Source organism: Tupaia chinensis, unplaced genomic scaffold, assembly GCF_000334495.1.
Source record: "Tupaia chinensis unplaced genomic scaffold, TupChi_1.0 Scaffold000313_1, whole genome shotgun sequence".
NCBI classification, from domain to species: Eukaryota; Metazoa; Chordata; class Mammalia; order Scandentia; family Tupaiidae; genus Tupaia; species Tupaia belangeri.
The window spans coordinates 4,622,228-4,646,055 of record NW_006159806.1 but is presented as its reverse complement, the minus strand read 5'-3'; the positions used below and the strand labels follow the sequence as shown (position 1 = coordinate 4,646,055).

The window sequence follows — 23,828 nt, the reverse complement described above, 5'->3', positions numbered from 1 at the left end:
AGGAATAATAATAATAGAACTAGTTAAAGAACAATTTGGAAAGTGCTTTTTTAGGATGACTAATCTATTACTATAGGTTGTAAAGGGGTGAATTTATACATGGTTGTTTTTGTTGTTGTCATTGTTTTGTTTTGCTTTTCCCCCAGTTATTATAGCCACTGGATATAATGAAAGACCTTTCGCAGAGGCACCCATATATTACAAAGGGGCATTTTAAATTATATCAAAGCATCCTATCATTTAAAAGAAATAAAAAGAGAGAAATTAAGAGACTAATAGAATGGAAAAATGGGCAATTGCTGCTTGACCCAACACATACACAGAAATTCATGGGCATGGTGAGTGAGTGTGTTTACCCATTCATTCACTCATTTATCCATTCACTTGCTCACTTAGTTAACAAACATTTACTGTGTTCCTGTTTTATCCCAGGCGGGGGGCTGAAAATAGAGCTAAATAGAGAAAAGACATGTAAAATTTTAGATAAACTCTCTTTCCTATAGAAAACCCACATATGTAAGCTTCCCTGTATTATAGATAGATAGCTTATTTGAAAATACATTTATGGGGACCAGCCATTTGTGTAATGACTATGTCACTAAACTCCCATGTAGTCGACCACGGTTCGAGTCCCGGACCCAGTGACTTGAACTCACACCAGACATGCGTCGTGTGTGTCCAAGATCCCAAGAGGAAAATGGAGGAGAAGGGATTGCGGTGTGGCCATCCCCCCTGAGGGGTGATTTCTTGCTTTCTGTCTCTCTGTATCTCTCTTTCTTTCCGGCGAGTGCATGTGCCCTATAGCATAAAACCTCTCCCCGCCCCCCAAAAAAAAAAGAATTAAAATACATTTATGCAATGAATATTATAATGTTTTTCCTCTAGATTTAGTCTCTGCCATTTGAACCCTAAAATGGACCCAATCTGCTAGAGTATACAATTCAACTATTACATTAATAGAAGTGGGCATCCTCAGAGCTTCTAAGAAATCACTGTGTGTTCTCACTACACTTTACCTATTACAGCATTGTAATTGCCTTACCTTGAGAATTGAATTGGGAAACTTGCAGCAGGCAGCATTTCTCTGTTTTACCAGAAACCCCAGGATAGATAGGATAAGTATAGGACATCTCTACCTTTGGAAACACTGGCAGGATCCTTTCAACTAGTGATTAAACTCATGTGTGAGCGAGCGCGAGGTTCAGAGACTGAGTTTACCTCCTGGGGCAGAGTAAAACTGACAATATAGTGATATGGCACTTGCCAGGTATTAATTTCTGCTTTGACCCTTGTTATTGTTATTATTACCTTATTTCTACCATTTTCTTTTTTTCTTCTAACTGGCAACTGTGACTGATGGGCTTGTGTCTTGCGATACCTATCCAATTCTTACTTTTGCTTGGTTCTGTTGTGTAGAAAAAACACGGACTTCACTTTTTTTCCGTATTTGCTTTGTAGCACTTATTCAGTAATATCTGAGTCAAGTGCAACATGCCACCACGTTCACCTCTATTTTATATAGTCACAAATTCAAGTAGAACAGAGAGACCTAATGAGACCTTGATCTTAGTACTTTTAACCATGAGTACTTCTGTTTCTAAACAAAGAACACATATACGTGCCTGAAGTATGCATGAATGCAATACTTTTCATTATGTCAGAATATAAATTTTAAGTTTTTATTGTTGATCAATGTATTAACATATGTTTTCATAGGTACCAAAGTACTGGAATTAAAGTGTATGTTCATTTGGCAATTTACTATGCATATTTTTAAAATGCCATCCCAAATTTAGAGATACTTATTTTGAAAAATAATTTTCTTTTTTAATTCTAAAGAGAAGAAAAGTTATTTTCACTTTGCTAGTTTTTCAAACTGGTGTGCATTTGTGCCATTAGTGTCTTCTAAAACATGTTTATCTTCTTACATTTTACATCAGTGGCCTTGGAGGAGAGGACCAAAACTGGCCTGATGTGTGCATCTAGATCCTTCATTTACCCATTCCCTCATTATTTATGATAGAGATGAAAGAATGTTGGCCAATAACTTGTATTTTTGTTCTAATAAATACAAGGTGGAATAAATGTTTTTATCTTGGAAAAATAATAACAATGGAAAATACTATACAGTGCATAAAAACTTAAAGTTATACATTGATGGAAAGTTGCTACCTGATCAGGAAATATGTAAGAATATCATTTTGATAAGTGATTAATTAATTAATTAAAAAGTTCCCTTTGACCATTTATAAGCAAAAGGAAACAGTGTTTTCAAAATATATAAAACTTTATAACATATATATATGTATATATGTGTGTGTGTGTGTGTGTGTATACAAACACTTCAAGAGCTTTTTGCCATAGGGTACATGTGCTCACTAGAGAGACAAAGAGAGACAGAGAGAGAGATAGTAAGAAATCGGCCCCTGGGGAGAGGGTCATGCCACTATCCCTTCTCTTCCTTACTCCTCTTGAGATTTTGGGTGTGCATGCACCTATGCCCAGTTTTATTGGACTCAAACTGCAGTGGACTACATGGGAGTCCAGTGACATAACCATTATGCAATCTGCTAGTCTACTGTATATGTTTTTAAATATGCATGTCATGAACTTTTACCAGCGGACAGGAACGAGACTTAAATACTTTGGTTACTGGGAGCAGCAGGCAGTGTAGTGATTACAGCTGTGGACTCACAAATGGCTTGTCACAGTTCAAGTCCTGGATCCAGTGGCTTGAAAATCATGCTGGGTGAATGTGTGTGCATGTCCAAAATTCTAGGAGAATGGAGGAGAAAGCATTGTAGTGTGGCCATCCCCCTCTGGGGGCTGGGTGATTTGTCACTTCCCTTCTCACAGTTTCTCTCTGTTTCTCTCCAGCAAGCTCACACACCCTATGGCAAAAACCTTGGGGGGGGGGGAGAAATACTTTGGTTACTTATCAACCACTTTTCTACTAGTTAAAGTAGAAATGGAGCTGTTCAGCATCCTCATACAAGCTTTATTCTTAGGCTATATTAACATACATAATGGAAAGTTCTTCTAAACTAAAAATCATATAATACGAAACATTTTTTTTTTGAGAGGTTTTCGCTATAGGGCGCGTGCGTTCGCCAGACAGAGAGAGACATAGAGACAGAAAGCGAGAAATCACCCCCCAGGGGGGATGGTCACGCCACAATCCCTTTCCCTCCATTCTCGGGATCTTGGGCATGCACGCACACGCATCCGGCATGAGTTTTAAGCCACCGGGTCCGGGACATGAACCGCGGTCGACTACGTGGGAGTCCAGCGACATAGCCATTATGCTAACTGCTGGATCCCCAAAACATTTTATTTTAAGGAGCTAATTTCAGATGCTGGAAAGGAATTTCTAAATCAGATACTATTGGATTGTCAGAAAAGCCATGACTTATTTTTCAATGTAAAAATGCATCACGACTTTTCCAATGACCCTATATATTCAATTTGTGTTTTTTGAGGTAGCGTGATTGACCTCTATAGCATATAAAATAGAAATTTTTTTCACTTAGGGTTTTCTTAGAATATAAAAGTGAACTAGTAGATAGAAATAATTCAATAATTTATCTGAGGCTATTTATTTTATTTTAAGTACTTATTAGAATATATGCATTTATTACTTTTATTTCACATGTGCGCAATTTTATTTGCATACATTTGATGCATTTTGGAAATCTGATGAAGAAGTTAGATTAATTTCTTTTTAAGGTTGGCATGGTGAGTTATTCTTCAGAACAGATGCAATTAGTTAACATTTCCTCAACAACACACTTTAAAATCTTTTTCTTCATGATAACACTATTGCACAAACTCTACCTTACATGTCTCATGGAATTTAGTTTGGAAACGTTCTGTATAATTTCTTTAATACCTATTAAAATTAGACACAATTGAGATTACATATTTAGTAATGATAAATGAAATAATTGATATGAAGAACGACTCTTAATAACTTGATGATTTCTAAGTTTTATTTTCTAACATTACTGAACCCTTAAGAAGTGATTTCTGAATTAAATAGCGGTCAACAGCATGGCAACGATGTAAGTGGTTAACTGGAAAGGCCATCGACTGAAATGTCAGGAAATCAAAGTTCTTTTCCTTAATCTTGTAGAATACCTTACAGACCTTGGGCATATAAAGCAACTCTCCTTTATTTTACCACTCAGCACCTCTTGACTTTGTGTATGTGTGTGTGCATATACATATGCATGCATATATATATACACACACACATACACATGCACACACACACACACACACACACACATATACATATACCAGCTAATTATATATAGAGAGATTTAGTTGGACATCAGTTTTTATCTGCAAAAACCTAAAAGTTCTTTCTGTTTAAAATACGAAAATCAAGGCTCCAGACAGATCCAACAAAAATTGATATGCAACCCCTTAATCCTGATCTCCAGGAAACAGTCTTCCCCTAAATGTCCAAGTATAAAAGAGAGAACTGTTCAAACATTCATTGTCTCCATGTAAATAGTTGAAAAGCTTGCAATAAAATTTATCCTCCAAATTTACTAACTGGATAATGAGCAAAAACATGAAAGGGTGCTTTATTGAGGCTGGCTTCATTCTCTTTGGCCCTATTGCTGTTTGTCTTCCTACTCAACCTTAATTTTCATGAGTCTGATAGGGAAATGATCAAGAACTTTGGAGCTGGTAGAGACTTTAATTGACAGCCTAGAGTCTTGAAGGTAGAGCGAGACAGAACAAAGATGAAAGGGGATGTAAACCAAGGCACTGGTTCTGTCTATAAATGCATGGGCTTTATCAGACTCAAACCACTCACTGATGTTCAACTAGTGTTTCTATCTGGATGGGGATTTCCAGGACGGACAAGGAAGGGTATAGCTGTTTCTCTCTAGCCATTTGGACTGGACATGAGTCTTTGGATTAGATGGCTACAAGGTATTCACAATAAATTATAAAATTTGTGAGATTCTCAGTAAGAGTAGAGGCAAAAAAGGTGATGGAATGACTTTCATGATATCTCAAAACTTGGCTATGAGCCAAGTTCTTCAGGTTTGGAACGTAAGAACACACATCTGGGGAGAAGGTCATTGCTGTAAATATGTGTGGGGTCTCCAGGACAAGAGTTCAAGTGGAGGCCAACATTCTTAATTTATTTGATCAATGATTAAATCTTTATTTGTAAAGAATATAAAGTTGCAGGAAATTTATGTGACCTATTTAAGTTGTGAATTTGATGAAAATAATTTTTGACTCATCTTCATTGTTTTTAACAACAATTAAATCTCCACTAAATAAAGAATTTGTGGAGCCTGCAGACTGCATGGTGGTTAAAGTGTTGGACTCCCACACAGCTGACTGTGGTTCATGTCTCTGACCTGGCAGCTTACTTTCTCACTTCCTCTCTCTCTCTGTCTCTCTCTATTGAGCATGCATGCCTTATTGTGAATTAAAAATAAGATTAATAAATAAAATTAAATAATTATTTAAAAAAGAATTTGTAATTTCCTATTAGTGAATTTTATATGAGTCATGCTTGACTAGTCTGCTTACTTTCATTGTTTTCAAGTTTACATTTAAGCATATAATTTATTTTTGTAACTAAAATTTCCAGAAGGTATATACTTTCTGGAGGGAAATGGGTTGAGTGGGGAGAAAGCCACCCTCATGGGACATGGTCATATCACAATTCTTTCTTCTCCATCTTTCCTCTATTTGGGATTTGGGACACAAACACACATATGCCCAGCATGTTTTTCAAGCCACAAGGTTTGAGTCTTTAATCCATGGTTGACCGTGTGGGACCCAGCCACCTTAACCACAAGACCACAGACTGGCCACAGATTTAGTGTTTTTAGACTTTATAGTCATTTTTTTTTAGGTCTTTCTAAGTTTCTGAAATCTACAGAAGAAGCTATATACACCAACATCTCAACTTTATTCATTCTCAATGACCTAAAATATGTAAAATTGCATGTAATTGTATTTGGAGTATCTAAAATAGCAACATATTTTCATCAAAAATATATGTTGGAATATGTGAAAATGCAAAAAAAGAAAACTGTTTCTCTTTCTTTTTTTAAAAGAGAGATTTTTTTGCTAATGGATGTGTGTGCTTGTCAGAGAGAGAGAGAGAGACAGAGAGATAGAAAGTAAAGAAAGTAAGAAATCATCCCCTAGGGGGATGGCCACGGCATCCATTTGACATCTTCTCCTCCATTTTCTTTTCAGGATTTTGGGCACACACACACACATGCACCCAGCATGAGTTTTAAGCCTCCCGGTCTAGGACTTGAACTGTGGTTGACTATGTGGGAGTCCAGTGACATTACCATTATGCCATCTGTTGTTGCCTGTTTGTATTTTTTTTAATTATTTATTTATTGTGTGTGAGAGAGAGGAAGGGAGAGCACCCCCAACAGGGTCCTTATGCCAAGATTCAGTTCCCGCCAGCCTCGACTAGCCTGGATCATGAGCATGCATGCATGTGCCATGCGCACAGAGGAGTCTCAGGACAAGAACTCCAGACCTTCTTATGTGTGTTCAGCCTCCAATGTATTGCATTAATATCTGGCCCTTTAGTTTATATCTTTGCAAATTCAAGATTAAGAACAATTGTTTAATTACAGAGTGTTCTTCAGGTGACAGGTGCAATTGTTCTAAATACTGCACTTGCTTAATTATTCTGGAATCCCTTGACAAGAACACTAAAGAGAAAGGATCTTGGGATGACTATACTTTCTTGTGTAAAATCTGTTCTGATCATTCCACCTGAGAGAAATGACTAGGTGCTATGTCCCTTCTTTTACCTAAGCTTGAATGTGACTAAAACCTCTTCTGCTTCTGAAATGCACATCCTGCAGTGTCAGAGCCATGATCCTCCAGAGCATTCAAACTCGGTCTTATTTTCATTTGTGCAGAGACACTGGGGGAAAAAAAGCATTTACCCAGAGAAATTTAACCATTGTAGTCAGAGTTCTGGGTTATGTAACATCTGGATACCAATGATGAAGGTGTTGTGTATTTTTCCATAAATTAATTTTGTTCCTGTCTGTGGCATGTTTGATTTCGAGAGCAGAGGACCCAAGGCAGGAGCCCATCTTGCTAGGATATATAGACTCTAGTGGCCATGGGGACTTCTGAGCACTTGCCTTCCTACTTTGGGCTGCACTGTGGAGGCAGCAGAGGGGTTACTTTCTAGAGAGCTAGGGGGAGCTAGTGTGGGAAGGAAGTTGGACCAGATAGTGCAGTGACTGGCTGTTAGACTGCTTGTGGGCTCCTGTAAGTCTCCCTTGCTGGAATCCTGAAAATACTTGCTCAGAACCTTTCAAGGGTTCAGAGGTCCTGTGTGAGCAGGTGGGGCTGCAACTGGAGCTGTGGTTAATTGGCATTAACGCCATTTCATCTGCATTTGCCCATAGACTGGTAGGGCCTGGTAGAGTTTGGGTAACTCATTTTCAAGTCAATAAGTGCTTCCTCTTTCACTTAGGTAAGGTTGAGAAAAGACACTTTTAAATCTGTTTTTGTCCACTCAGTGGGAAAGAATAGGAATAGATTTATTTCTTTGTGAACACTCCCTGTGGAAGAAACCAGGACACAATTATAATTGGTCTTACTTGGAATTATAAAGAGATTTATTATTTATCTAGAATGGGAATCATAACCATTACATGCACAGAATGCAGAGAATCTGGTTGAGAAAAAAAAGAACTATTTTTCACTAATCTTCCTCTAATGTCATCATTCCCTTCATTATTAGTGTAGGCAGCAAATGGCAATAATGTCAGCAGTCTCTATGACTGTGCCACCAATAGAAATAACAGATGGTTTCACATCGAATCACTGTTATGGCTAATATCTCAAAGTATGTTTATGATTATGATTATTCAAAATTATGGTGCTATTAGACCTGTACTGTATCTCACTTCTAATTGTTAACAAAGAATCACATATATTATTGTCAACACACTTACTTAAAATTAAAGAAAATATTGCCAGAGGGTACGTGCTGTTGCCGAGGAGAGAGAGAGAGAGATAGAGAGAGAGAGAATGAAAGAGAACCCTCTAATGGGATGTGGTCACATCCTTTTTTCTTCACTGCACCATCCCTTCATTATTTTGTGAATGCATGCATACAATGCCTGGCATGTTTTTTTAAGCCATGGGGAGTAGGATTCGAACAGTGGTTAACCATGTGGGCTCTAGTTCCCTTAACTGCTGTGTTACAAGGACAGCCCAAGTTTTCTTTTTTTTAGGAAACTGTTTTATGAAAATCGATTTTCTTTATAATTCAATGAATTTTATCTTACAAAGTTTAGAACAGAATGCTAATAAGGAGGCCACACACTTCAGCTGATGCCAAATGGGGCCATGGAAGTAAGGAGATTGAGAAGCTTTGATCTAGATGACATCTTGCGTTTATTGCGAAGATTTGCTGTGAGAGCATGTGAGTTACATAAGGTAATATAATAGAACAGGAGTGAAATATGGTGCCCTTCTTGCATATTGTGGCTTCCTGGCACCTCCACACTGATCTTAGTGCCAGGAGACCAAGCACCTTTCTCCTCTGCAACATGCACTTTGATTGTGAAGTCAACCTCCTTCTTCATATGTTGCTGGCCTGTAGTGACCTTATGCCCACCTCTCCCTTTCCAGGCCTGGTGGTGGTGCTGAGGTGTGGTCACTTACAGCAGTGCTTGCACCTATGTCTCACGGTACTACAAGGAGCATTGTCCTAACATTTACAATTTACTTCTAGTGCCAGCTTGAGGCACAATGTAATCCTTCTAATGAGTCTAGCAATATTATTTTTATCCCAATTTTACAAATGAGAAAGCTGAGACAGGGAAGTTAGGTAAGTTCTCTAATGTTATTCATATGCTTAGTAAGTGGCAGAGATGGGATTGAAAGAAGGTGTTCTGGCTTCAGAGTCCATGATCTGCTTCAGATGTTACATGTCTGGTTATTACCTCAATTGTGCATCTCTCTTTGGGGTTGGATTAGGAATGCCTGTATCTGGGATGAAGGGAACATTAGGATGTTTTCTTTTTTTTATGTCATCCTAAGAGGAACTCTTCTCCTTCTGTTGGAACTGTCTCTGAGAGGTATTGTGTCATTTGGTTGGAAGTCTGCTCGGCTTCAATCCCTTGCTTATATGTATTCAGGCAATATGGGGATGGAAAAACACGTTCAGACCCACAAAGTTCAGCAGTGCTGCAAAATGTCTGATTTGGATTCACTGTCTCCATTTCAAGGATGTGACAGTGACTTGATCTTTGTTTTTGAAGCCTTCTCATTGGCAAATACACCTTTGAAAATTTATATCTGAATTCTTGTTTTGTGGGGGAAAAATGTTAGTGTTTCTCTTCTTGAACACTAGTTGATGTTCTGCCAACTAGTTAAAAGTCTGCAAATCTGAGTGCTGGCTGAGAAGCTAAGCTTGCTGTAACCAGTTCTCCCCAGATGGCCAGATTCTGTTGTGTACCACTTTTATAGATGCTCAGTGGTTGCATGGTAGGGTTATGAGGTGTACTGTTCCACTTGTTTTTGCCAGGCAGACACAGTACATTATTTGATAGGTTGAGACAGATGGTATAGCTCAAACTAAAATGATGAGGGAGAAAAGAAAGTGAAAAAAAAAATTGAAAAGGGCATTTGATTTTCTAATTCACATTTTGGAAGTGAATTTTAGCTTCTGTGATTGACTAATACATGCAGCGTTGCTGTAAGACTTGAATTCATTAACGTCTGCTTAAACAGATAGAACACTGAGTAATCGGCAGGAAGCAATCTTCCTTCATGGACGCTGTCCCAAACTTCATGGGGTCTCCTCCAGATCTGAAAATGCTTGGGCCATTGGAATGCATCCAGAATAGATCTGGAGTTTTCAGAGTCAGAGATACTACCATCAATACCAACCCAAAGAGAAAATCCCAAATTTTATTTGTAAACTGAAAGATAAATATAACTATCTATAGTTATCTATGTATATAAAGAGAGAAAAAGGGAGAAAGCCAGCCCAATGAAGTAGCAGTGATAAGGACAATTAATCAGTCTTCGTACAGCTGCTTCCTGACATTTCAGCAAATTGTTGTGGAAAAATTAATGAAGGTTAGATCAGTAATGGTTTCAAGCTTGGCCAGTGGAAAGTATGACAGTGTTTCCATCAGCAATTAAGTCGGGCTGCTTTCTTTTTTCTATAGGGGAAGTGGTATGATGTGTGTGCTCCACAGGAAATGGAAACCGGCAGCTGAAGGGTGAGCACAGGTACCGGGGAGCACCCTGGGAATGCTCCAGCCAGCTGTCCTGGCTTGGCACCACGCATTAGCATTTTCTGCCAAAAGGAGTTTGCTGTACCACATGGAGAAATCTTTCCTTAAAAAGAGAGTGAGAAGGTTGAAATTTCATTGGATTGCCATTTCAAAAAACACAGACACGCTACAAATTTCAACTTTGGCAACCAGAAAGTGGAACTTCTGACAAACAGAAAGTGAAACTCACCTATCTAATTTTATTTTTCAAGCTGAAGGTAGTTCAGTACAAGTCCGACTCACATCCTGTGTAACCCTATGGGATTTTCCCCAGTATGAGTTAAAAATTTTCCCATAGGGTCACACAGGATGTGAATTAAAGTAAACACTTAACAAGCATGATGAAAAGGAAATTAGCTTTCTCAATGATCCTTTCACTGTTAACATCCCGAGTAGTTATTAGAACATGGGAAAGGGTCACTTTGGTGTCTCATTAGCAAGTTGTTACATTATGAATAGAATATATTAATCCTCTTTCTTAGGGTATATGAAGTATATTTCCTCGTATCTGAAACTGAATTTTATATATGTATTTTTCCTTTCAAACTACATTAAAAGTGGAACAAAACTCTCTGTAGATCAGTGTTTCTTAGTCCTCTGGGGCAATTCATAGACCCCTTTAGGATTCTTAAACTCTCCTGACCCTCTCTCCTAGAAAAACACATGTAGACACAATATTTTGCATATACTTTTGAAAGTTTGACAAATCTATTGAATGACCTTGGATCCCAGGCATTTTCGAATGAACTGAGTTTTAAAAGCTTTTTATGGACAGATGGAAAATTATAGCTACAACCATAAAATGTTAATTCATTATAAATAAAGATTTTTATAAGTGGTACGTTTTAAGGAATTTTAACTGTAGTAATAATAATTCTTTCCCTTTGGCCGGAAAAATGCTTCCCTGCCTTTGGAAAAGAGCTTGCACATTGGACAGAACATGCAAAGCTGAGTTTGAAGAGGACTGTGTAGCATTTTAGCAAGTGACTTTACTTATCCTGCCTCAGTTTCACCATGCCTGACATGGTCTATACAATGAAATAATATGTCATTTGTGTCGGGAAAATAGTCCATGCTAAATCTACTCCTAGCCTTCTGTCCATCCTCTTTTGAGATCTCATTTAAATGTTGCTTTCTTGCATATATTTTTGCAACTCCTCAAGGCAGAATTCCTTTTCCACTTTCCCCTTGATGTCTTTCTTGCTTTGTACCTTTCTTTTGTCTTAAAATTGGTTTATTCATTGTTTGCATTGCAAGATATGAACTTTGAGGATCTCATACTTAGTAATATTTGATTTGTCTCTATGTATGTTGTGTTCAACATAGCTCTTGAGACACATAGGCACTTCCTGCTTATAAATTAGCAGTAACAGTCTAGTGCTTATTAGTAATGAAATAATTTAGATTCAGACTTGTGGTTGTCACTATATTGTGTTTATGTGACTGTTAGTCATCTCTAAACAAAGACCAAATTATTAGTGTACGGACAAAATGAAATTTGGTTAGACAACAGAGCCTAGAACTGAAAGTTTATCTTTTCTAGATTTGGCTACAACCACAGATGAGTCAGGTTAAGTGATTTTTAAAAAGGTAATAATTAATTTCTAAATGTGTAGATTTAGTATCTGAGTCTCAAAAGAAAATTTAAGTCCCCAAGACCTTAATTTTATTTTTTTCTTTTTGCATCTGACGTGAAAGGGTAGCTTGAAAGCCATACTGATCTGCCTTTCTTTGGATTATTTCTTAAGCCCTCACATGCCCTTGCTAATACTATTGAGCTCAACTTGAACAAAATATGTGGCCTATCCTCAGGGAACAGCCATTCTTCAACTCCCATTCCTAAACACACAACACACACACACACACACACACACATGCTGAAACTGTTACAAAAATTTTTATAGGGAATTTAAATAAAAATAAATACAGAACAAGATTGTAGTACTACTTGGAAAATTCAATAGCGGTAAACTGTTCTTTTCTTGCAGGATTAATGGTTTCCATGCAGTGAATGATTTAGAGTCTTGAGTGTAAGGAGTGATTTGAGCCAGTGGAGACTTCGAAGAGAGAAACAAGTAGCTGGCTGTAGGAGATCTTAAAGCAAATGTTCGTGGGAAAAACAGCTACAAGTTAGATTGGGTTAAAAAAAAAAAAAGAAAAAGAAAAAGAAAAAGAAAAAAATGCAGGAGGCAAGGCATGGCATCTGGTGATCTGGTGGGTCTTTGACACACAGGAAGGAGATATTTGTCCTAATATGCAGAGTGCTAGGAAGCCGTGAGTAGAATGAGGCCATATATATGGGACCAGATCAATGGAAAGACTTCAGAAGTAGAACTGAAAGTTCATGGGATCAGCAGGTAGTGTGATGGTTAAGATGCTGGACTCCCACTTGGCAGACAGTAGTTTGAGTCCTGGACCCAGTGACTTTAAACTTATGTTGGGCACGTGTACACGTGTGCCCAAAATTTCAAGAGGAGAATGGAGGAGAAAGGTTGTGGCCATCTCCTCTGAGAGATGATTTCTCACCTTCCCTCTCTCTATCTCTCTCTGGCAAGTGCATGTGATATATATATATATATGTGTGTGTAATAAAAAGAAAAAAGAGAAGGATGGGGAGGGAGGGAAGAAGGAAGGAAGGAAGGAAGGAAGGAAGGAAGGAAGGAAGGAAGGAAGGAAGGAAGGAAGGAAGGAAGGAAGAAAACAAGAACTAAGAGTCCTTAGGGATACTGATGATGTTGAGTTGAATGACAACGGGGTTGTCAGAGTTGAAACAATACATGATAATGGAGGCCTGTGCCTTCAAGATGTAAAGAAATGAATTAAAGATCTATAAGGAAGGAAAACAATACATGCTAGAAAGGGGCTTAATTAGGGGCAAGGAACTATAGAGCTGAAGATTTTGCCCAATACATCAGTGGCTGTGAACTCTCAGCACACATAAGATGCATAGCCATTCCTCTGCTCAGACATTTTCACCTCCTGGAAAGCTATGTCTCTGCCTGTCAGAAATTTCAAGCCCTTATTTAACATCTACCAGCTGCATAAATATTCCTTTCACAGCACTGGCTCAATCTCTCTTTTACTGTGTTCACATAGTACTATTATAAATGTAGTGGCACTTAATTGATCTTTAAAACTGTATGTTTTTACTTGTATGCTTTGTCTCTCCAATGACTTTCAAACGTGTGTGGAATTGGATAATGTAAAAAAAATTCTATTGTCTAATATACTTCTATTGTGTAATATAGTCTTATGTATAGTCAGAACTCAATATATTTACAAGAGTTTTAAAGGATATTGAGTTTTTTAAGTGTCCCCCAAACATACTAAAAGGGATAAAAGAAAAGTAGTATAAAGATATAGTTTTTACTCTTATAGAACAGAAAAAGCAAGTTTGATATTTTGTTTTGGAAATTAACAATATGATGGAAATTTGGGATTAGGGAGGCTGTTTTGGAGTTGTCTAAATTTTCAAGACTTAAACAAGATAATGCATGTAAAGTGCTTATTAGTACAATGCCTGGCAGATAGTAAATACTTCATAATCATTTATTAAAATCCCAATTAGACAATGTGGGAAGAGGGTGGGAGGAGGAGGAAAGTATAATGGAAATTAAGAGAAAAATGGAGAGGCGTGACATCTGTGGGACACAGAGATGGATTAATGTCTATTGATGGTAATATGCGTGTTATCCTGGACTGAACTGGACTGGCGTAACGTGTGTTCATGTTGGGTACATTCACTTTACAATCTAAGTGATGTATACTGATTGAATGTGTAAAAAAAAAAAAAAAAAAAAAAAAAAAAAAAAAAAAAAAAAAAAAAAAAAAAAAAAAAAAAAGAATCCCAGTTAGTAGTATTAATTTAACGTGGTAAGAAACTTCCTGTTGTTGAAGTTCTTAAAGATTAATCTATGTGAGTGATGTCAGGTTTGTTCTTGTCCATCTTAATGGAATCCAGTTTCAGGATCTCAACACCCCTGCAATTATTCACATAAACAGTACCAGTGATCTTTCAGTTAGCAACTCCAGTGACCATTCTTTATTTCTCATTTAAAGGAGTTTTCTCTTCCATTTGAACTTTCTCCTCCTTAAAATATTCTGCCCCATGGATTGTCTAGGTACCACTCTCCCCTGGTTTCTCTACTGCCCATTTGGTCCTTCTCAGTCTTCAGCATTGGTTCTCCCTCCCCCAGCTCATTAAATGTTATGGTGCATAGTTCTGCCATAGGGCTTCACTGTGGTTAGAATGTGTCCATCAAAAAGTGTGTTTTGGAAACTCAGTCCCCAGTGCAGCAGTGCTGGGAGCTGAGACCTAGTGAGAGGTGATTAGGTTATAATGACTACGATCTCATGAATGGGTTGATGTCATTGCTACAGAAGTGGGTTGCTTATAAAGGATGATTTCAACTCCTTTTGTCTCTTTCTGTTGCTTGCTGTCTTTCTCTTTGTTCTTCTGTCATGCAATGACACAGCAAGATTATGACACCACATCCAATGATAGCACCTTGATCTTAGACCGCCATACTTCCAGAATCACTAGTCAATAAATTTCTGTACATTGTAAATTACCCTGTTTGCAGTATTCCGTTTTGGCAGCATAAAATCATAGACTAAGACAAATGCCTTCCTTTCCCTTCTTAATTTGTATAATTTGCAAGGATTTAGTGTCCTCATCTTCTTTAGTTTGTTCAACTACTATTCTGTAGTTATGAGCTCTAGTTTCCTACTTCCATACTTTCGACTATGTACTAGGTATTTCTCTTAAATAGCCAAGTAAACTTCAAATTCAACATGTCCAGAATTATACTTTTCTTTCCAGACCTGTTCTTCTTTCTCTCTTTACATTAAAAGTCCCATTTTCCCTAAAGTCATCTATAACCTTGGGTTCATCCTTTATTCTTAATCTTATTCATCCTTTATTGCCCTGAAACTAGTGCAGTAGATTTGTGACTGGTATTCTGGCCTTGAGTCCCCATCCCCCTCCACCATGCTATTGATGCTGCTCTCAAATCTGTCCTTTTAACAGAGAAATCTAGCCATGTCATTTCCCATCTTAGAAAATTTTAATGACTTCTTAGTGCTTTAGTATAAAATTCAAAATTCTTGCTATATTATAAGAGGTACTTCTTTTTTTTTTTTTTGGGAGGTTTTTTTTTTTTTTTGGAGTTTTTTTTTTTTTTTTTTTTTTGCTATGGGGGGTGTGCTCTTGCCAGAGAGACAGAGAGAGATGGAAAGACAGAAAACGAGAAATCACCCCCCCAGGGGGGATGGCTACGTCGCAGTTCTTTCTCTTCCATTCTCCTGTTGGGATCTTGGGCACGCACGTACATACGCCCGGTGTGTTTAAGCCACTGGGTCCGGGACCGGAACCGTGGTTGATTACATGGTCCAGCAACAGAGCCATTATGCTAACTGCTGGTCCCTAAGAGGTACTTTTTTATTTGGACCCACTGTTGTATTTCCACCTCACTTCTCTCATCTCATTTCTTACATAAGTGATATTTCAGTAAGACCCATATTTATTTTTTCTCAGAATATACCTTGTTTTTTCATGCTTCTGTGCACTTAGAGTTGCTGTCTCCTCTTTCTCTAATGTCACTTTCCAATTTCTTGATTAAGTGAACTTCCATACGTACTTTGTGGTGTAAGGTCATCTCCACAATGAAAGCTTTTCAACTGCTTCTTCTCCCTAGCACACTTAGTCATCTCCTCTCCTGACTTCTGCTCCCGTAGTACTTGGTCCACACCTAACAGGAGCTCTGATGTAAACATAGTTTTCACCAATCTGACCCTAGACCATAGACTCTGAGGTTTGTACCTCATTCATCAGTTTCCAGTGGCCAGCATGGACCTGCTAGGTATTCCATAAAGTAATATGGGAAAGACTGTCAAGAGAAGCTGAGTATATATGGTCTATTAAAAAACATATGATCTGCTGATGAGTCAGCTAGGTATGTCTGTGCTTTATGCATTATTGACTTTGAATGGTTTAGCAATTTACTATTTTTTACTGCAATAAAGGGCACATTTAAGGAAAATTAACTAAATATATTTGTCATTTCTCTCTCTCTCTCTCTCTCTCTCTCTCTCTCTCTCTATATGGTCAGCCATGTGGGAGTCCAGTGCTTTTAACCACCACACCACCTGTCTGCCCCAAGGGCCTAGAAGATTTAACAACAGAAACTAGGAGATGTAGATGAAACAAAAGATCATTAGGAAGTAGATCAGAAAAACAAAGAATTGTAATTCTTACAGTAAAATAAACCCTTGTAACAATTTTTATTCCATTAATGTCAGATACTAAGACTACAATGAATAAAAATAGCCTGCCCATGAGTTTTTACTATATATATAAAATATGTATATTTGTATATAAATTTATATAAAATAAAACATTATATATATATGTAAAGTCTGTTAAAGTCAAACCAGTTATTTAAAACAGAAAAGTTACTTATAGGTTTTATTAGTCCTTATTTAAAATTCAATAGCAATGACAAGTCTTATGAACGGTAAATAATATATCCATCAGTATAAAGATAATAAGGTAGGACAAGTCTGCAAAGTCATATAATTCTGTTAACAGAAAAATAAGTACTTTCTTTTTGCAATGTTAAATTTGTCTTCAACTGTGTAATGAATCTTGTCTCAGCCTCTGGACAACAGGTCTCACTTAACTTTCAGACACACTTTTGGAATTGTGGACTTCACTAAGTATTCTCTTTGATTTTGGATTGCTTCTACTGCTATGCCTCTGGTTTCTAAATCTTTTCTTTAGCAGTGTGTAATCAGCCATTAATGTTTGATCTGCCGTTCAATGTATTTTCTCCAGTTTTGAAGTTTCTCCTCTAGAAGATCAACTTTGATTTTTTTTTTAATGTCTTCTATATTCCTACCACCTAACATATTCATTCTTTACTCTGGTTTCTTAGACATATGGAAAGTGGTTAAAATAACTGTTTTAATGTCTCTTTCTACTAATTCTATCATCTGTGTGTCATTTCCAAGTCAATTCCAATGGATTAGCATTTCTCCTTATTCGTATTTTTCTGCTTTTTTGCATACTGTAGAATTTCTAATTGGGTGCTAACGTTTTACCTAGTTGGATACTAGAAACTTCTGTATTCTTAAAAAATATTCTTGAACTTTGATGTGGTACATAGTTAAGATATTAGAAATAATGATCCCTCCACATGTGGCTGTTAAGCTTTATTAGGTAGATCCTAATAAAGGTTCAATGTTTCTGCATTATCAAGGTAAGACTTTTCTTAATATTCTAACCAAAGCCCAATAAATTATGAAATTTTCCACTTTGGATGGTGAAAACAGCATTATTCCTGGCCTTTTGGGGGATACTGGGTACCATTCCCTTTAATACTTTCAGGTTATTCTTTTCCTGGCTATAGGTAGTTTCCTCATGTGCATATGCTGATCAATATTTAACTGGATACGTTCTTTGGAGTTCTGTCTGTGTAGTGCTGTTTTCCCTGTTCTTTGCCCTTTAACTGCCTTCAGCTCCCTGGACTTCTGTCTCCATGTCTTTCACTCAGGGGGACCACTGGCTCTGCCCGAGTTTCACACCCCACCTTTTCGTGTGCCATGATCTACCGACTTTCTTCAGGCAGTATGCTGGGGCACTTGGAGGGCTCCCTCAGTGGCTTCCCTTCTCTTAGGGATCACTGTCCTTTTCTGCCAGGTAGCTAGTGTGTTGAGAGCTGTTATTTTATGTATGTTGTCTACCTTTATGGTTATTTTCGAGTAGAGGGTAAGTGGTTATTGCTACTCTATATTTGGTCTGAGGATAAGAGCCTCTTTTGGTATATATTTACCCATTTATCTGAGAACTTAAGGTGCTGTCGGAATAATTGCTAAATAAAGGATTCAACTTAATATACACACCTAACATAGGGAATTAGGTCTGTGAAATCTGTGTTGAGAGACTTTATGACAAAGTGTTTTCACATGATGATGTGAGTCTTGTTGGCTCTGCCTTTCCTAAACCATGTTTTCATTTTTAAATATTTCAACTATAAAATTGCATTATTTGAATTTAGTTATCAATTTAAATTTAAAATAAAGTTTCTTCTCCTTATTCCCACTGTGTGACTTGGGAGAAGGGGAAAGACTTGTGGTATGCGTGAAATTTTAGCCATCGCACAAAATGATAGGGCATAGAAGATGTAAATGGCGGGGTTTAGCCAAACACACCTACTTGCTCCTATGTCTAAGAAGCCAGGTTTCTTAAATTGATCTTAAATGATCATTTTGCTTTCACTAACTTCTTTGCATCTGCAATGGAAGCAAGCTTACATGTGTTGCATTTTTAATGATTTGTCTTACAGTGGTTCTGAGGTCATTCTATGGTGGAATGCTATTGAAATACTCTTTCTCTTTCTCTCTCTCTTTCTCTCTTTCACACGTACCCCTCTCATGAAAGCACAGCTATCTTCCAGAGATTTCCTGGTGTACTATTCTTCGAATGTGATGACAGTTGTTTACACAGGAAGCTAGACACTAGGTTTTTTTCTTTGGAGACTTTGTAAGAAGCCATTTTCCACGTTGGTTTTTCTCAGTATGGCATACCTATGTACCACTTACATATTTAATGCTTGAGAGGCATGGAGACTGATTAAGAATTCCTGATATGTAATGCTTTTATCGACCTACTTTAAATATTTAATGTTGAGAAAACATTCACCTTCCGCCCCACTGATTTGTTTTTTAATTCTCCTTGGAAAACCATGGAACAGAAATCAGATTGAAGACAGACCCTATAACCTTACCTCCTGAGCCATATTTTTCATGTTTTCCTGTCAACTTAATATGTCTCTATTGTATTTTCTTCATCAGTTCTTACTGGAAGCATGGGGAATAATTTATAACTCCTAAGATGTTGACTGTGTCTGTATGGGGTTACTGAATTAGCTATGTAAGCTTGATTTAAAAGAAAAAAAAACGCAAAATAAAACACCATGGATGGCCCTATGGCCTAGTGGTCAAGGGAACCAGATCCTACATGAACAGACTACGTGGTTTGGATCTTGGCCTGACAGCATGGAGAAACTTAGGCGCAGGGATTGTAGTGTGACCATGCCCATTGTGGGACGTGGGTATGCGCTTTTCTCCCTGTCTTTCTATCTCTTTCTGACAAGCATGTCCTCTAGAAGAAAAAAAAAAATTAAAATAAAAAAGTTATGTATGTATATGTAATTTCAGTAGTGTATACATATAATATGTGTGTGTGTGTGTGTGTGTGTGTGTGTGTGTGTGTGTGTGTGTGTGTGTGTGTGTGTGTGTGTGTGTGTGTGTGTGTGTGTGTGTGTGTGTGTGTGTAAAATAAACATTTATTTTTACCCATCCTCTTATTGTAGTAATTATAATTGCTGTCATTATTGACCAATAACCAATTACCAGCAATAACCAATTACTGTTAGGTGCCTTATTTCTTATACACTTTACTCCTCATAACGCAGGGTAGGTATTGTTATTTCCTTGGGAGATGGGGGGATATTGGCCTAGAGAGGGTGAATGATTTATTTAGGATCTCAACTCTAGTAAGAATCAGTCTCGATGTTCTAAACAAGAGATTGTGGCATGGCCATCCCCCTACGGATGATTTCTAAACTGAGTCTGCCTGACAATAGGGTCCAGGCTAAGTTTTACTACTCTAAAATTTAGTAGCGTGTCCTGGAGATGTTAACAATGAAGAGTGTAAATAGTAGGTAAAGAAATCAGAATGCTAGCTCAGTACTTCTAAAATCAAATACTAAAGAAGACTTCGTTGAGAGTCAGGTGTGTGCTTGAGGGAGTTCTGGGGTTGATGAATTACAGAGATGAACAAAGCTGACTCCTCTGCTCTGAGGAGAGGTACAAGAGTTTTGTAACAGTGTGCTCAGCCTTGTGGCTGAAGGATGTATGTGCACAGTGCCAGGAGAAGAGCCAGGATCTTGAGGGAAATAGAGTGGGGAGCGTGTGCTCAGAAGACTTCAAGGAAAAGGTGATGCCAGAGTTAAGTCCTGAGGAAGGATAAGAGGTGCTGACTTTGACTATCTCTGGCAAAAGTTAACTTCCATCTACAGACTTAAACTTTGTCTGGACTAGTTAAACTAAGCCAGGTCTGTTTACCAACCATTCATTCCTATGATGTATCTCTTACATATATTAAGCTTACTTTATGTACATTGGCCTCTGCTGCCTAGTATACCTTATTTTGACTATCTTAAGCATACATTTTGTGAAATGTCTTGTACTATGTAGCCAGCAGTGGCACACCAACTCATGCTGTGCACATCCCAAATCCCAGGAGGATGGAGGAGAAGAGATTGTGGTATGGCCATCCTCCTGGGCGGTGATTTCTCACTCTCCATCTCTCTCTGTCTCTGCAGAGATCAAACACACCCTATGGCAAATATCTTATAAAAGAGGACCAGCAGATGGTGTAATGGTTAGTCACTGGACTCCCATGTAGTCGGCTACAGTTCAAGTCCCAGACCCAGTAGCTTGAAACTCATGCTGGGAGCATGCATGTGCGCCCAAGACCCTGAGAGGAGAATGGAGGAAAAGGGGTTGCGACATGGCCACCCCGACAGGGGGTGATTTCTCACTTTCTCTCCCTCTGTCTCTCTGGCGAGTGCATGTACCCTATAACAAAAATCTCTCCCTCTGAAAAAAAAAAAAATTGAAAACCCTTAAAAAGGAAAGAAAGATCTTGTACTGCAATTTGTATGGGATTCAAAAGGCCTTCAAGATATTTCCATTTAATAAGGGAGAGAGGGTATTCAGACGCTTATGAAAAAAGGGGATCATGCAGGGAGTTTGATAATGGAACAGAAATGTACTATGGCACACTGACAGAGGAATGATCATGGCCACCTGAGAGCTTCTTGGTGAGATTCATCCAGTTATCTGTCCACCCATAGATATGTGTGGAACATTTATTATATACCAGATTTCATGGAACATCTGGCACATGAGCTAGCTTTCATGGTGAGGTAGGTTTTAGTAGATCATGGTGGTAGTGGTAAGGAAGGTTTCAGAGCTTCTGGTCTTAGCAAAGGCCTAAAGATGGAAGAGGTTGGTCATGCTTCAGAATAATGACTCAATCATCTTTCTACTGCCTAGGATATTGGAGTAGATGTAGTAGAAGATTAGGCTTGATGAATAGTAAGGAGCAGATTTTGTAGGATCATAAATGGTAGACCTGGGGTTTGGTACTTGGTAGGAGATGAGGAGTCACCGAAAGTTTTTAAGCGGGAGAACAATCAGATCAGAGATACTGTTTCAGGAAACTTCTTGTGGTTAAAGGAAGACTCTGGAGGTAGAGAGATGCTCTGAAGTTAGCTTTAATTACTCTAATCAGTTTGCCCAAGACTGGACCATCCTCCCTCCCCAGCTCCCTAGACTTTGGGCCATTGGTCAGTCCCTTTGCTTTTATGGCAGCTTCCCTCCTGCTGGTGGGCTTCCTGATTTTGTGCATAGCTTCTACCTGAGAGTCACTTAGGGCTCTAGGCAATAGTCCCTCTCAGTTCCACACACGTTTTGGCTCTTGAAATATTTCAGTTTATTACAATCATGACTGTAATACCACCCTATTTAATTTATATGTATACACTGAAGTCATTATTTTTTAGTGGATGTGATTTATCACTTTCCTTTTTTTTCTCTTCCATCTCTCTCCAGTGAGCACACATATTCTATAGCAAACAAACAAAAAAAGAAAAGAAAAGAAAAGAAAAGAAATACATATTTTTATCCTCTAAATTATTCTCATATGTTTGTTGTACATTAAGAACTGGGGGTTGGGGGAGTGGGCAGCCAGGTGCCATGATGGTTGAGGTAGTTGGAACCCATATTGCCTACTGTGTGGTTCAAGTCCTGGACCTGGAGGCTTGAAAAACATGCTGGGTACATGTGCATGTGCCCAAAATTCTGAAAGAAGAATAAATGAGGATGGATTGTAACATGATCATCCCTTCTCTTTCTTTCTCTCTGGAAAGCACAGATGTCTTATAGCAAAAGTAAAAAAAACAAACAAACAAAAACTGGAGCAATGTAGTGGGAACTACCTGGTTCCAGTGCCAGCCCCTTACTTACAACTCTTACTTACAATTTGTTTTTATGTCTTTTTTCTCTGAGAATAAATTCTGAGGTCAAGTATTGTGTCTTATTTATTATGTGAGCTCCTCCCCAAAACCTACCTAGAAATGAACCTTCAGAGTGCCTTCATTATAGTAAATATTCTATGTATATTTCTTTGAGGAAGGAAGTAAATATGATTTTAAGTTGGATAACTACCCCTTCCCAAAAAAAGAATGTACGAAAAAGCCACCTATAATCTGGTTTGTAGGGATGGATTCCAGTATTAAGTGTTAATAGTGCCTCTTTTTGCTTTGAAAGTGTCATGGTTTGGACAATAAATTTTATGAGCACCCTGTTTATGAAATGTTGTCATGAATTGTTCATGGGACTTTTCCAATCCTATTGTTATTTATAGTTTTATGTAAATATTTTGTTACTCAAAGGAGGTTGTCAGCTACCTGAAAACACAAGCCATTTTATATCGTATTTCTGCGAAGTCTCCTGAGTACATTGGATATACTGACATGGCAGTGAGACCAGGGCATATCTACGGAGCAGCATACCTAATAGGAGCTAAAGAGGGATTGGTATTGACAGTGAGATTAGAAATGGTGCTTTTTAAAAAAGGTATTTTTGCTATAGAGCACATGTGCTTGCCAGAGAGATGAACAGAATGTGAGAAATCATCCCTTGAGGGGATGGCCATACTGCAGTCCCCTCTTCTCCATTCCCCTCTCAAAATTTTGAATATGCACACACATGCGCCTGGCATGAATTTCAAGCATTCGGGTCTGGGAAATCGAACCACAGTCAGCCATGTGGGAGTCCAGAGACATAACCGTCACTGTCTGCTGATCCCAGAAATGCTGCTTTTTAAAATGAATGCGTTAGTTTATGTGGAGTTGGTTTCAGAGATATGTAAGTTGAAAATAGTGGTTCTAACCTGTGTACGTTAGACAGAATTTCTTCAGGGCAGAAACCATGGCTATTTGATTCCCCCACTGTAGACCCAGCACTACATACAACATGTAAAATATGGCATGTGCTCAATAAATATTTGTTAAACACATGAAAGAGTGGATGGTGAAGGTTTTAGCTTCCCACAAATTTGTGTTTCTTAAGCCTCTATCAGATTTCTCTTGTGTCTTTTGTAGATGGCATTATAAAATATACATACAGTCTGAAGAGCTCTGGGATGCTTAATTATAAGCTCAAAAAGTTGATAGGAAGGAGCTGGGTCAGGAAAATGTCCAGGCTTCTCAGACATCCTCTGAAAACTGTTCCCATGTAGTGTCGATTTTCTGAATAATCTCCTCCCTTAGAAAATAAGTGGGAGATGTCTTCTGTAAAATTTTGCCCTTCTTGGTAGGTCCTGCAGACAGCAAATGAAGTCAGGACTCCTTAGGTTCTCTGCTCCTCTGTTACACT

The 23,828-nt window shown here is 38.0% G+C and overlaps 1 protein-coding gene across 4 annotated transcripts in view; it reads left to right on the top strand.

Annotated features, from left to right (window-relative positions):
* HIVEP2 (HIVEP zinc finger 2) overlaps positions 1-23,828 on the top strand; it is a 225,338-nt gene that overhangs the window by 137,550 nt on the left and 63,960 nt on the right. The window contains exon 4 of one of the 4 annotated variants that reach the window (XM_027772902.1): positions 10,212-10,265. The exons of the other annotated variants lie outside the window; for them this stretch is intronic. The gene's annotated coding sequence lies outside the window, so the exon portion shown is untranslated. The remainder of the gene's footprint in view (positions 1-10,211; positions 10,266-23,828) is intronic. 4 annotated transcript variants of the gene reach the window in all.